A 16,086-nucleotide genomic window follows, 5' to 3' on the forward strand; every position below is an offset into this window, starting at 1 on the left:
TAGTACACAGCACATGTATATAATGTAAAATCAATAAAACTTGGGGAAAATAATTAGGGTTTGTACATATATTTCTTAAAGACATGCAATACCAGCTTATACAAAAAAAAATGTCTACATACATTAAAATAAAGAAATTTCAGATCATGTGAAACGGTAAACATGTGTGCTGTAAAGACAGGAAAAAGTTACATCGAATGCGAAAGCAGTATATAACTCTTCCACGCGATACTTTGCACATATGGAGATCGCCCGGGAGTATTCTATGCGGACGCTGCCGGCCCTCACCACGGGGGTTGGTTTACGGCGGCAGTCGTCCATCAAAACACACCCGTTAATGGCCTCACTTTCCGGGCCCCCAATATTACTTACGCGGAGGAGGTGGCCATCGCGCTTGCTGCCGCAGATCCAGCGTCTCGGGTCATCATCACTGATTCGAGGGGTGCTTGCCGCAATATAGAACAAGGCCAAATTCCATATCGTGCCTTCCAAATCCTTAAGAAATCTGAGAACCAGGGATTCCAACCCCGGCGCTTCATTATTTGGGCCCCAGCTCATCAGGGAATAGAGGGAACGAAGTAGCCGACGCTACAGCCCGCGCGCTTCATTTCCGGGCGTCGCCTCTATCACCCGTCGACGAGGTCCCTGAATTCAAACCGGCAATCACCTTTAAAGAAATCGTACAGCTGTATCAGCTTAATCACGGCCGATACTTCCCCCCTTGCAAAGACCTCAATAAGACGGAGGAGCGCTGGCTTCTCCGTCTCTACACAAATACAGTACTGTGCCCGGCGGTGCTGAAACACTTCAACCCGGCATTTTCGGGCGAGTGCCCGCACTGTGGGGAGGTGTTTGCGGACACATACCACATGGTGTGGGCATGCCCCTCCAACCCTGCTTTCCCTCCAAACCCCCACCCTACCCGAGAGGACTGGGAGGCCACCCTGCTCGGCTGCTCAACCCTCCAGGAACAACGTGCCCTGGTGGCCCGAGCCAAAGCCGCTGCAGAAGCCACGGGGGTCCCGGACTAGGGACCGCCCCCTAGACTTTGTAAGGGCTGGGCCCTTAGGGCTCAGCTCACAGCTTTCTTGTAAATAGAAGAAATAAAGTTTGTAACCAACCAACTTTGCACTTAGTCATGTGCACGAATTGGGCAAAGTCAATTTTTGAGGGTGGGCCACCCTAAATTTTGGGGGTGTGCCAAGTCAATTTCGGGAGTGGGCCAGGTCGGTTTCTAGCGTGGCTAAACTCAATCTTCAAATTGGGCGAGGTAAATTTTTTGGGTGTGGGCCACGGCGTCCGCCTAAGCCGTGGCTGTTCACCCTGGGATTTCGCAGTGCGAGCCGCAGCAGGTCCAGCGTCGGGAACGTGACGTCATCACTTGGTCACGTGGGTTTTCGTACCACCGATGTTAGCGCCGGACACTCGCCAGATTTTCCGCTTCATTGGGCATATAATGCTTCTGCATTAATAATAAACAGTGAGAGTCGCAGAGAAGGAGTAGATATATACATTTTTCAAGCAATGAACGTGAACCCTGTACAATAGAAAGAAATAATACGCGTAGTAAAATACGGTGATGACATAAACTAAATTTGCATGAAACAGCGTAAGATATAAAGATTTCAAGAAAATGAAACTATATGGAGTCTGTGCCAACTAGTCTATGAATTTTCAAAGCATTCTTAAACATAGGTGACGTAAGAGAGTTCTTTAAGTCATATGAAAGCTGATTCCAAAACGTGGCGCTCATAAATTTTATCATAACTTTTCCATAGTTAGTTTTCACTTTGAGTAAAAGCAAATTATGTTCTGAGAAAATCTTCTATGACTAGGTTTGGTAAGTGAAGAGTGGGGAATGCGGTCAATATAGAGCTCGCTATGTAGAATATTATAAAAAAAATGACAACCATTTCGCTCTATGAAGATGGAATGGCAGCGAAAGCACTTTGCTTTTCGTTTGAGAGCTTTGACTGTCGTCAGCTTTCGTTGATTGAATGACTGTCGCCGTGCGCCGCGGGGAAGAAGCTCGAAGACATTCTGGCGGCCGAGGAGTTCTACGCCATGATGCGAATGACGAACGTCGATCCACACGAGAATAGTCGCCGGGAACGTCTGGGAACGTACGGGACAGTACCTGCTAGCGCACGGTCCCGATTAGTCACGTCTCGTACATTTCCCATCCTCGTCAGGTCGTTCTAGAACCGCAGAGGGTCACACACTCTGCAACTAAATCCGATATGTTTATCTAGAAAGTCTCGTCGGAACTTGGCATATCCGCACCATTGAAGTCGTTCACTCGGTCCATCCGGTACCTCTGCTGCCGTATTGCGTTGCGAGTCTGGCATCGTTGCTCGTTCGGAAGCGTCCGGGCTCGCGATTTTCGTTTTGTTTCAGCATAGCGGGAATGTTCTTCGTCGGTGGTCGTTTCGCCCCGGCGCCGTTGACATTCTCGTTGCTGTTCCCTCCAGCGCTCCTCGTAAGCATATTGTTCTTCATTTTTTTTTTCAAAGACATCGGTTCTTACCCGTATGCCTGGGACCTCTTTGGGTCTCACGTGTGGCAAGAATAGTTCAAGGGCGCGTTACAGGTTCCCGAGCCCTCAGGGGTATGTGAAATTTAGCTTGGAACATTTCTGCACTATCACCAGGATCGGCCCACATGATGACCTGATGATCGGCCCGCATGATGACCTGATGATCGGCCCACATGATAACCTTCCGTAGTTCGAAGAAACTACGGAAGGTTAGTAATATACAGCTTTCGCTGTAATAAATAAAGTCTTTGATGCAAAAGGTAGCATATGGGTAACATATTAAACTATTCATAAAGCGGAATCGCATGTCTTCCAGATAAATTTAATGTGACAAGTCAGAGTGCTTGGTTCTGCAACTGTTGAAGATGTTGTACACTACACGTGTATGGTATATGTGTTACCCCATGACGAGAGGCAGTATTGGAGATGAGCGTGAACGAATGCATGGTAAAGCGGCATGGAGAATGTGCTGGGAACATTGTCACCGTGCTCTCATTATAATTATTAAAGGAAACCCAACTTTCGATGAAATGGTTTTAGCACGAAGGTCAAATTTAAGGTGGGCATCTAAAACTATTCTAAGAAATGTCACTTTATTAGAGGGTAGCAGTATATGATTCTGGAGGGTTAAAGAAGGGATGGAATGAAGAAGGCACCTGTGGGCATACGAAAGAGCATAAACTGGGTTTCAACAGGATTAATCCGCAGTTCATTATCAGCACGCCATAATCTTAGATTCTGCATTCAATCTAGATACGACTTCGCTTACATTCTCGTTGTGATCATAAAGGGTAGTGTTGTCGGCGTACAGTGTAAAATTAGGCGAAGGCAAGAAGGAGGGTCATTGATGTATGCAAGAAATAAGAGAGGGCCTAAAATTAAATTGTGGGGTTTTACGTGCCAAAACCACTTTCTGATTATGAGGCACGCCGTAGTGGATGGATGGATGGATGCGAAACTTTAATAAGGTCCTGAGGTACGCGACTCAGCGCGCTGCGGGCCGCTCCCACGTTGGGACAGCCAGGCCTTGCCCGACCGCCGCATCGTGGGCCCTCTGGACAGCCCATAGTTGCACCCCAGCATCAGGGCTCTTGATAGCGGAGAGCCACTTTTCTTCATTGATTTCTTCTGTGCCTCGTAACGAGGGGCAACGCCAGAGCATATGATCTAGGCTAGCGATGTCATTGCAATGCCTGCAAGAACTAGTGGCATAGGTGTCGGGATAAATTTTGTGGAATAAAGCCGGGCTGGGATAAGAGCCTGTTTGCAGTAATCTGAGGGTCAATGCCTGCGCTCTATTTAACTTCTTGTGTGGAAGGGGAAACTCTCTCCTGCCGAGATAAAAGTGCTGCGCAATTTCGTTATATGTGGTCGGTTGATCTCTATTCTCCACCGCTGCGGGCCGGCGTTGGAGTTCTCCATGGTCGCGGAAAGTGAGACCTCGCGCCTTGGAGTGGGCCAGCTCGTTGAGGTTTCTGGGGCCTCCCGTGATGGATCCCATGTGAGCGGGGAACCACGTGAGAGTGTGGGTGGTGATGATTTTGCCGTCGAGGATGCGACAGGCTTCCTTACACACGGCGCCAACGCTGAAGGCGCGGATGGCTGCCCTGGAGTCGCTGAAGATGTTGGCATGTCCGTCATCCAGGAGGGCCAAGGCAATGGCCACTTGCTCCGCCGCACGCGACGACGTGCTTCGTATCGAAGCCGCGTTAACGGTTGAACCCCTGTGGTTGATTGACACCACCGTGAAATTGTCGCTGTTTCCATACTGGGCCGCGTCAACGAAGCAGCTGCCGCCAGGGAGTTCTGTTGCGCGGCGTAGGAGCGCCACCGCTCTGGCCTTTCTTCTTTCTACGTTGCGCTGGGGATGCATATTGCGCGGGGCGGGCGATATGATGATATTATCTTTCTGCTCTTTCGGTAGGCCTTGGTAGGCGTCTTCGACAGTGGCCGGGGGGACGCCCATCTCAGTTAGGAGTCGTCTGCCCGCCCTGGTGCCGGAGAGCCTGAGAATCTGTGCTCTTTCTTGTGCTTCTGCAATCTCTTCCAGGGTATTATGAATACCCAACTGCAGGAGTCGGTCGGTGCGTGTGTAGTTTGGTAGTCCGAGCGCGCTCTTGATGCCCCTCCTTATCATGGCATTTAGTTTGTCTCGCTCGGCCCTCTTCCAGACGTGCATGGCCGCTACGTACGTAAAATGGCACAACAAGAAAGCGTGGACTAGCCTTAACAGATTCTCTTCGCTCAGGCCTCTCCTTCTGTTAGCTACCCGCCTGATTAGACCGATGACGCTATCCGTCTTCTTTGCTAATTTGTGAATGGTGATGCTATTTGTGCCTGTCCCTTCGAGTGTCATTCCCAAGATTCGAATGGACGCGACTTTGGGAATGGGATCTCCGCAACTGGTGTAGAGATTAATGTCAACTTCAGGGGACGGTTTCCAGTTCTGTGGCTTGCGGCCCTTTCTACTTGGGCTGTAGAGAAGGAGCTCCGATTTCTTTGGGGAGCACCGGAGTCCCGTGTTGGTTAAAAAGCGCTCTGTAGTGTCGACAGCTTCCTGGAGAGCGGCTTCGACTTGTCCGTCACTGCCACCCGCGCACCAGACAGTGATGTCATCCGCGTAGATCGTGTGACCGATGCCCTGGACCTTGCCTAGATACCTTGAGAGGTCAACCATTGCGATGTTGAAGAGGAGTGGTGAGATGACTGATCCCTGGGGGGTGCCTCTTCTACTCAGCTCCATTGTCTCCGATTCCAAATCTCCAGCCTTGAGGATGGCGCATCGGTTGCTCAAGAAAGACCTGACGAAGGCATGGAAGGACGAGCCCAGGTCGAGCTTGGAGATGGCGTCGAGGACGAACTCGTGACGGATGTTATCAAAGGCCTTCTCCAGGTCCAAACCAAGGATGGCTCTCGTGTCCCGAGTGCAGCGTTCCAGGATTTGGATCTTGATAAGCTTCATGGCGTCCTGAGTGGAGAGGCCTGGCCTGAAACCTATCATGTTGTGAGGGAAAAGGTCGTTGGTCTCGATATACTCGGCAATTCTGTTATGGATGGCGTGCTCGGCCACCTTCCCTACACATGATGTCAGTGAGATTGGGCGGAGGTTGTCCAGGCTCGGCGGTTTACCGGGCTTTGGGATTAGTATGACCTTCGCCAACTTCCATTCTTCAGGTACAATTCCCTGCTCCCAAATCCGATTTATCTCATCTGTAAGAAACTCGATCGATGCGTCCTCTAGGTTTCTGAGAGCCTTGTTGTTAATGTGATCCGGGCCGGGTGCTGACCTACCATTGAGGTCGTGTAGGGCGCGGCGGATTTCACTGATTTTGAAAGGTTCGTCCAGCGCGGAGTTCGGCTTCCCTTTGTATACCGGGTATGCCGCCTCATCGGCCACAGTTTTGAGCGGCAGGTACTTCTTAGCCAACATCTCCAGCATGTCCTTTTCCGAAGACGACTTCTTGGCTTCGTGGAGCGCTTTAGCGAGGACACTTCTCTGGTTTGACTTGGTGCCGGAGTCGTCGAGCAAGTGTTTGAGAAGATTCCACTTCCCTCCCGTGCGCATCTGCCCGTCAATTGAATTGCAAATTTCGTCCCATTGCTGCCTAGACAGGGCTTGGCAGTGCTCGTCGATCTGCTTGTTGATCTCGGCTATCTTTTTTCTGAGCTTGCGATTCAAGCGTTGGCTTTTCCACCTCTCGAGAAGTGATTGCTTAGCCTCGAGAAGGTGTGCTAGCCTGCTATCCATTTTGTCTGTCTGTAGATCCGTCTCTATGGTTTTGGTGGTGGAGCAGACATCTTGCAGAATTAGTGCGCACCACTGGACGAGACTCTCCGGCTTTTCTCCACGGGCGGCGCGGGCCTTGCGAACCTCACGGAATTTGTCCCAGTCAGGCACCGAGAACGCCTTCTTTCTTTTCTGCTCCACTTGTAAGCTGGTGACCGTGATGTAGTGATCACTACCGAGGTCTATGAGCAGATTCGACCACATGGCTGAGCCAGCGTTTTTAACAAAGGCGAGATCCGGGACAGAGTCCCTGGTCGAGGAGGTGCCCCGTCTGGTGGGAAAGGCTGGGTCCGTCAATAGAGAGAGTCCCGCATCTCCCGCCTCCTGCCACAGGCTTCTGCCCTTGACCGTGTCGTGCGTGTAGTTCCACGCGTGAAAGGGGGCGTTGAAATCGCCGGCCACAACCAGGGGAGAGTTTCCGGCGAGTTTCGTTGCTCTAGTGATGATGGTTTTGAAACGTTGTCTGTGATCGCTCGGGCTGCTATATACGTTAAGTATAAAAATGCTAGAGGTATTGGATTGGCTTGGGATGACTTCTACTAGGGAGGTCTCCGTCTTGCTAGGCCGGACCCCTAGATCGTGTGCGACGAAAGTGAACTTGTTGCTGACTAATGTGCAGATTCCTCTGCCATCCCCACGTAGAGTAAGAGCTTTGTATCCCGGGAGTGAAACCTGATCAGTCATCGTTTCTTGCAATAATATAACATGTGGCTTTTCTTTGTGAGTGCGAACAAACTGCTGCAGGGTGCATCTTTTATGGCGGAGTCCCCTGCAGTTCCACTGCCAAATCCTAAATTGGGTGTGTGGCGCCATCCTTGCTGCATAGAGCGCCTTCCGGCGTTGCTACTAGGGTCTCGAGGGAGGTGGTTCTATTAATCGGTCCGGGAATGTGCAGTGATGGCGGCGTAGGTACCAACGCGCCATCCGTGAAGTAAACTGGACGTACGTGGGTTGACGTCATGATGTCCATTTGCTGCACCTTGGACTCTATCTCTGGCATTCTGTTTTCTAAGCATTGAATTTTGACGTTTTGTGCGTCTAACTTCTGATCCACGACCAAGAGTCGCTGATCCACTGCAGATAGTCGATCGGTAATCTTCTTGATCTCGTAGCAGATTGAATTCAACATTTCTCTGACTTCGGACTTGGCTTTAGCCGGTACATTTTCGGGCATGCTGGGAACGGCCTTTCTTTTGGCTGGGTTGCCCGAGTGGCTCGCATCCACGACCATGGGAACGTCTGTGGTTTGGGGAGAGGGGGTCCCCGAAGGGGATGAACTAGGGACTGGAACGGCGTGAGGTCCCCGAGGGGTTTGGGGAGAGGGGGTCGCCGAAGGGATTCCTGAGGGGGTTGAACAAGGGACTGGGACGTGGTGAGGTTGATTAGCCTTTCTGAGCTCTGCTATTTCGGCTCGCATTAACTCAATTATGCTGCGCATCTCGGCATTTTCTTTTCTAAGCTGAGCTATTTCCGACGAACCATGCTCTGGCGCCGCACCCCCAGTTACCTTTACGGCAGTTCTTCCTCCACTCCGCACCCTGTCTGCCCAAGTGGCGCCTTGTTTCCCAGCACCGGCTGGCTCCTCGAACCGGACCCTGTTCTGTGGGCCCCGGGAGTGGCTTCCCGATCTGGAGCGACCGTGGGACCTCGACCTGGAACGGCTCCTGGACCTGGACCGGGAACAGCTGGACCTCGAGCGGCTTCTCGAGCGGGAGCGCCTGCTCGATGTTCTAGCTGGTTCGCTGTCGGCGCTTGTCTGCGCTGGTGACGGGTCTCGCTTCCTGGATTCCGCATTTCTTTCCCTTCTCCTCCGCCGAACGATGTACGGGAGTTGGAACCTTTGCTTGCAAATCTTGTCCGCTGTGGCGTGCGGGCCCCCGCAGAGGCTGCAAGTAGGCGAGCAGGTGTGGTTGTCGTCGGGGTTGTTGGCCCCACATTTCCTGCATAGCTTGTCCTCCGGCGCTGGGCAGACGTCGGCTCTGTGGCCTAGTCTACCACAGGCATAGCAGCAGTCGTGCTGCCTGAGGTACAAGGAACACTTGACTAGCGCCGAGCCGTAGAATACGAAGTTGGGGACCTTGTAGCCGTCGAAAACGATGACTACCGTTTCGCTATTCTTGATTCGCCTGGCTCCCAGGGCTAACGGATTTCTCTCGTTGAGAATGCTTCTGTCTAGGTCGGCCTGGCTCTCCGACACATCAATTTGACGTATGACACCCTTACACGTGGCGTGCGGTGCGGCTTCGTAAGTGCTGAGTTCGTACTGCTTGATGCCCAGGGTGATGCAATTCATTTTTAGATAAGCATCTGCGTTATCGCGAGACGCGGTGCTGAGGACGATAATATTTTGTGTTGCGTTGGGGCAGACGATGTCATGGCTAGCTTGCTCGGACGTGAGTCCTGCCGCGGCGGCGACGGCCCGACCAAGCCGAGCGGAGCCCGTTTTCTGAACATCCAGACCACCCCTGGGGCGGGCGATAATCTTCCAGTGTTCCTTCGGGAGCTGAGGCATTCGCGACGACTTGATGATCTTGTGCTTTAGGCTAATGGGCTTTCTGCTGCCATTGAGACGCTCGCGGTGCCCCTGACTGCTTGCCGCTGCACGGGTGCTGTCGCGACGAGAGGCGCGCAGGGCATTTTTCTTGACAGCGACGGAGCGCCAGCCGTGCTCTTCACCAAATTCTTCCGGCGGAAGATCGTCTCCATCCGTTGCAACAACCATTCTCTCTGCCATGACGAGGCGGGGCTAACCCTGCCCGGCGAGCGCTGGTTAGGCCTTGCCGTCAGACTGAGGGGAGCGCGGCGTCACGGAAGAGAAGCAGCTCGAAAAACCAACGAAAAGGCCACCCACCGTAGAAAAGTTGGTATCTGTGGGTTCCTCTTTTCTTTATGCATCCGTCGGTGCAGAAATCATAGAGATTGAGATGAATTTCTTAACGAAAATATCGAAGAAAGCAGGAGCCGTTGTGGGCACTACCGTACTACTCGGCGTCTTCTTCTTCCTCCCGCCGTAGTGGAGGACTCCGGAAATTTTGACCACCTGGGATTCTTTAACGTGCACCTAAATCTGTGTACTTAGATTTAGGTGCACGTTAAAGAATCCCAGGTGGTCAAAATTTCCGGAGTCCGCCGTAGTGGAGGACTCCGGAAATTTTGACCACCTGGGATTCTTTAACGTGCACCTAAATCTAAGTACACAGGTGTTTTCGCCCCCATCGAAATGCGGCCGCCGTGGCCGGGATTCGATCCCGCGACCTCGTGCTCAGCAGCCTAACACCATAGCCACTGAGCAACCACTGCGGGTGAGAGAGGGCCTAGTATAGAGCCTTGCGGAACACCTTTTTTAGTAAGTTGGGAAAGAGAAAAACAATCGCCACTTAGTACAATATGGAACCTGCTTGTGAGGTAACTTGGGATTAGAATAAATGCTGGACCGGGGATTCCTAGTACCTCTAGTTTATAAAAGGGAATAGTACATGAATGGTGGTCTCGAAGGGCGTTGCTGAAGTCAATACTGCACCATGCAACTAGACCCATATCTAATGCGCGCTTAATATTTGCCAATAAGAGTTAATAAAGCGAATTCCGTTGAGTTCTGCTATTCCGCCGCCTCTGAAACAATTTATACTTAGACAGCAGCAAGTTCTGATAGCAAACACAGACATCTTCTCAAGAGTATACTCCAGTGCCATTGTGACAGACGACATCGTGAGCGTATGTGCTCACACTGTCGTCCCGGTCCTCTGTATATGTCTGCTATGACCTCTGAAATACTTGCACAAATGCCACCGCTCTGAGTATATGTGCGACACACAAAACACCCCGCAAATTGTCAAGCACAAATTATGGGCTCTATGGCTGAGTGGCTAGCGCGTCCACCTTCTCAACCGCATACATTGCCGCACCGGCAACATAGTATAATACCCAGCGGCGGCGGTGGCGAGCGAAGTTGCGTTTTTCTTAACCACATGATAATTATAGGTGAAGAGGTGGCCTAACGACAGCGGCAGCGTATCGGAAAGGACGGGCGGACACAGCAAACCCAATTTCGCGCTCTTGACTGCTTTCGCAGTGAAGAAACATAAGTGAGTCCCAGTCAAGTGTGTGAGCACGCACCCCCCTCCCCCCCCCCCCCCACTCCCCAATGAAGAACATATCTGGCTGCGCCACTGCCAGGTGGTCGAAATTAACCCCCACTGCGACGTCTCTCGTAGTCCCATGTGTTGCTTTCGGACGTTTGACAAATTCTTGGGTGTCATAATTGATATAGATATCTCATGGAGTCCCCATGTGTTGTACATGAAGAAGCGGTTGACAGGCATCTCTCACTTTCTGAAGTTCTTCGCTAGGAAGACGTGGATAATGTCCATGAGCGATATGCTGCAACTATATGTGGTACTTTTTCTCGGCTTTTTGCGGTACAGCTTGCCAGAATTGACTAACGCAAGTAAAACAAGCCTATGTATACGTACTATTCAAAGCGTTCAGGCTGAGGCGCTCCGGATTTGTCTAGGTCTTCCTCGAAGTTCGTCAACGGCGGCAACTATCGCAATCGCCAGAGACCACCTCATCAAGACCCACATCACAGAAGTCCTATATAGAATATAGAAAAGAATTTATTGTCAGGAAAGACAGAGAGGTCGACCTGAGCTAGTGCGCTCTAGTCTGCTATTCTGCACTGGGGAAGAGGGAAGGGGAGTGAAAGTATTGGGATGGGTGATAATGATAAGAGAAGTGGTGAGTGCTTATGTATATGAGGCAGTTGCCTTGCTAGAGCCACTCGTCGAGCTTGGTGTCCTGCAGAAACACAGACGCCCTAAGAATGCACGTAAGGCACGTTGCCCGCACTCCTTGCCACCATCTAGCCGCTCTACCTGCGGAGAGGCCACGTTCATCGTTCTGCCGAACAGTATCCGCACATCGTGAGGCTATACCATCTTGCTTTACACCTGCCGCAAGATCTTCGACTCTTCCTTGGTGCCTCATTAAACCAGAGATCAACCTGACAATACATGGCGTCCGAAAAAAAGCAGTTATGTCATCGCCGGCTCTTAAACCACCTACCTTACTCCTATTAAATGAGAAGTACCGGTATTACACCCGCATGTACACCGACTGCTCCGTCCTGCCGAAGAGCTCTACCACAGCTGTCGTCATTCCAGCAAAAGCCACCACCATCAAGTTGAAAACACCTTACTTGACAACGTCGACGGCAGCAGAATTCGCAGCGCTTCGAGTCTCACTACACTTTATTAATGACGAACCAACACACAAATGCTCGATTTTCTGCGACTCGAAGACGGCGCTACAGCGTTTGTTGTCAGCCTTACGGCGGGGTCCGCATGAACATTTGCTTTTGAAATCACAGAGGCCATACACCACCTGACTGAGAAAGGACATGAAATAATCTTTCAGAGGCTACCAAGTCACTGTGGTATCATCGGCAATACAGCGTGCAGGGACAAGCTGAACCAGACCAGCCTCTGTCGCAAGAAAGAATTTTGAAACATCGACGGGACTTAATATCGCATGAGAAGGCCGTGCAATCGCTACTGCGTTTCTTGAGACCGAATGGCCTCTGTGAACACCTGTGATTAGAACGCCTTTTCTGTTACCTGTTTTACTTTTTTTTTCTTGTTTCCTTTTTTTGCTCTCGCTCTTTGTCGTCTATACAACCTCTACATCCCCCACCCCAGCGCAGGGTAGCAAACCGGAAACTGGCTTCTGGTTAACATCCCTACCTTTCCTCTCTTTCTTTCTCCCTCTTGACCCCAAGACTTTTTTTTTAATTGATGTGCGTAGCATCTTCTGTAGTTTCCAAAAGCTCAATAAAAGAGTATTGCGAAGGTATGACACAATGCCAAACACTTAATTCGTTGCTCAGAATTGTCGGCTGTTGGGCCAGTTGGTGCATCATATGTTGTGTCGTTGAGCGGAATAAGGGCGGAAAGAAACGATGTTGTGAGGACAGACGCTCTGGTGCCTTTCATAGTGCCATTTAAAGTTCATAGCGGCATTAGCCCTCGCACGTCAAGTTGGATTAACTCTCGCAGCGAAGGTGGCCCGGGCCTACAAAAGAAACCAACTTGGTCGAGAAAATTCTTCTCCACTCCGATAACACATTCGTACTCAGATATTATTATACACATTTTTAGGCAGTTTGCGCTATAAAATGCCGCATGCATGGAGAGAACTGCCGAGAGGAATCCGGAGGCTTTCGAGTCGTTTCTGCACACGACTTCAAATAGTGCGCCGCATTCTGACTGCAGATCCTCAGCGACTTTTTTTTATTGCAACGCACGGAAATATCCCTGGATCGTTCGCTGTACGAAGATCCCGCGACGTCGGTTTGCTTTTTTGTAGAGCTGAAATAATCTATAAACCGGAAGAGCAGCGAGGCGCTAAATCGATCTCAACGTTACGGGCGCCTACTTCTACATACCCAGCAATGAACCGTGCGAATAAGAAGCCCGCCCAGCTCGCAATGGCTGCTTCGTGTTTCATTTGGACGACTGTTATTGCGTGACCGTGGAGCGCATTCCACTTGCCAAGAATGATTGGTGGAGTTTGAGCAGCGTCGTGTCCGCATTGTGCTCTCTCTCTCTCTCTCTCTCTCTCTCTCTCTCTCTCTCTCGCTGAAACGGCTGCGGCACGCTTGTTTGACCCCGGTCAATCAGCAATAGCCTCGGCGTTCGGTTGTGTGAATGCTGCGATGAGGGGGATGGGGCAGAGTAGAGAGGGGAGAGGTCATTCTGCTATCAGCATGTTTGTGCCCGCAAGCCGCGGCGAAGCGCCGGGCAGTCTAATAATGCCACGCCATCCATTCGCGCAGCATTCAAGACACTCGATTGAGCCGATCTATTCTTCTCAAATATAAACAGAAAGTATACGACTGCTATACGAGGAATGAGGGGGGGGGGGGGAGCTGAAAAGTAAAGAAAACGGACTGCTCCTAAAGGAAAAAAGAATATTTTCATTTGGGACAAAAAGCCCTTCCCTTCAAAATGAAGCAAGGAAGGGAGGAAAAAGCGGAGAAGGAAAGGCAGGGAGGTTAACCAGTTTTGCTTAACCGGTTTGCTACCCTACGCATTGGAGCGGGATGGGGGGATGAAAGATGGGGAGGAGAGAGAGCGAGAGAGCACATAACACAGCACACACATCGTCAGTTACAGTCCGTCACTCTTGCGCGGTACGTGACATCACTGTCACAGCCACTTGTCCAAACCCGTCTCTTTCAAAAACCGAAGTAGTTCCTTCGTCGCCTTCAGCTGCGATGTCTTCTGTCGGCGATGTGTCAAAATAGTTGCAACTGACAATGGTCTATTGTCAATGTGCGCTAGAACGGACGCCAGGGATTGTCTCTGAACATTATATTCAGGACAGTCGCACAGAATGTGTTCCAGCGTCTCCTCGCAATAAAGACAGGCATTGCAGAGAGCGTTGTCCGCCATTCCAATGCGAAATGAGTAATTTTCAAAATAATTTTCAACGGGGTCGATACACTTGTCCAACCTTTCCTCCCAGTGTTCGAAGCAACTCTGGCTCCTTAAAATGCTGTTTTGTGGCCCCTGCGAGGTTGTCTTCGCTTCGTGCAAAATGGCAAATCTCCATTCCACTATAGAATTTTCTTCTTTGAAAATAAAGATAAAAACAAAAAAAACACAAGGAACGAGGTTCGATTGATAGGGTGCGTGGGGGAACGCCGGTCCACCCCTGAAAGGCTAAATACCATGTCATAGCCATGGCAGTGTAAGCTCTGTGGTGACGGAGAAATCAGTCACGCGCGTTCCACAATTGTGCGCTGTTCCATCGCACATTGTTTCTTATATTCGCCTTAATACCCGCAATAACAAGTAAAATTGCTAATTGGCAGTTACTCTAGGAGGAACGATTTCCCGCAGCTCAATTCCACCAACGGCGAAGAGGGGAATATATATATATGTATATATATATATATATATATATATATATATATATATATATATATATATATATATATATATATATATATATATATATATATATATATATATATATATATATAATATATATATATATTATATATATATATATATATATATAATATATATATATATATATATATATATATATATATATATATATATATATATATAGTAAAAGCTCGTTAATTCGAACCGCAAGGGGAAGCCGCTTCAGTTCGAATTAACGAAAGTTCGAACTAACGAAAGTGAAGGAGAGCAACAGTACACTGCGATTTGGAAGCAGTAGGGCATGTCAGAAATTTGGCATGTCAGAAAAAGATGGCGTGTGCCGCGGGCACATGCCATCTTGAAGTCGAAGCTGTGGGTCCGACTGTGCCACACTATCGATGTCCACTGAAACGAACGTTAGTCGAGGCTTAACACCATCACAATGAATCGCGATGGCCGATACCTCCTAAGCTGAAAACAGACGTGCACAACCGATGAAGACTGCCGAGACAAAGACGCTGAACATGTGAAGGTGGCGAAGGCCCTGATTCGTTGGTTCTTGATTGCAAGCGCAGCTGCGACGTACTTGATTCGCTGTGTTACGATGGCGCTTGCCGTGCCATCTCCGCATAACATTAGCAGCTGTACAAGATTTGCAAAGCCTCCGAGATTCGCAACGGGCATGAAGTCTCGTAGGTTACGTAGAACGGAGAAGCGGCAGCTGCCGCTGCCTTCTGGCTGACCCCGCATCGGTTAGATTTTTTTCCGATTTTGCCTTCTCTCGCCGTTCTCTCCGCTTCGCAGGCAATACAGCCTTGTGTGTAGGCAGTAGGCGCGTTTCTCTGGCCGTGTGCCAGGCGAACGTAGTTCGAATTATCCGTGAGGGAACCTTCTCGCGTTCGAATTAACGGACTTTTTTATACATACACTTCTGTGGAGCTTGGCCGGACCAAATCGTACAGTTCGAATTATCCATAAATTCGAATTATTGAAGTTCGAATTAACGAGCTTTCACTGTATATATATATATATATATATATATATATATATATATATATATATATATATATATATATACCGTTCCCGTCCTCGTCCAAGTCGCGCTTGTACACTCTACCATGGATTCTAACCAACTAGCCCGCCAGCGTGTTTTAATCTAGTACAATGCTAACGAAAATCTCTCGATTTCGTCCACATGTATGGGCGACCTTTGGACGGTGCCCGGAGCATTCATCCTGTTCACGGTTATTATTTTCACTCCGAGCGTTGCATGCCCGGCCGCTCAATCAGTTCCAGCTCGTGCGTTCCGCGGAAAGTGAGAGAGGAGGCAAAGAAGAATGAAAAGCGAACCAAGACAGGCTGGAGACGGCCGGGGCTAAGCAGGGAGTCATCGCACAAAGAGAGCGCGGTCCCTTTCGCGCTGGAGAGCCGCCCGCTGCCGAGTCGGAGCGAGTGCTCGTGCTTGCGCAGCGCGCGGCCCCGTAGCATCAATAAAGCGGCAGCGAGCCCGGGGCAGCGGACCTCTCGAGCCGAGCAGCGTCGAGTGACGTCGGAGCCCCTTGGCTCGCGCTCGCCAGATCAAAGGCGTCCCGCCGCCAACCCCGCGGGTGCGTGGTCGAGTCCCGCCTCGAGACCCTCCTCCATCCGCCGAGGGCCGGCACGGGCCCCGGGGCGGCGGCGACGCACATCCAGCGCCGGCGCGACGTTTCTCGCTACGTTCTGACGAACGGCAACGACCTTGTTGCGCAATGATCTCTCTCGAGCACTTTCGGCGCGCGTCCCACCCACGCTGAGAAAGCGAAATTGGCTAA

This window comes from Dermacentor albipictus, chromosome 1 (genome assembly GCF_038994185.2).
Source record: "Dermacentor albipictus isolate Rhodes 1998 colony chromosome 1, USDA_Dalb.pri_finalv2, whole genome shotgun sequence".
Taxonomy (NCBI): domain Eukaryota; kingdom Metazoa; phylum Arthropoda; class Arachnida; order Ixodida; family Ixodidae; genus Dermacentor; species Dermacentor albipictus.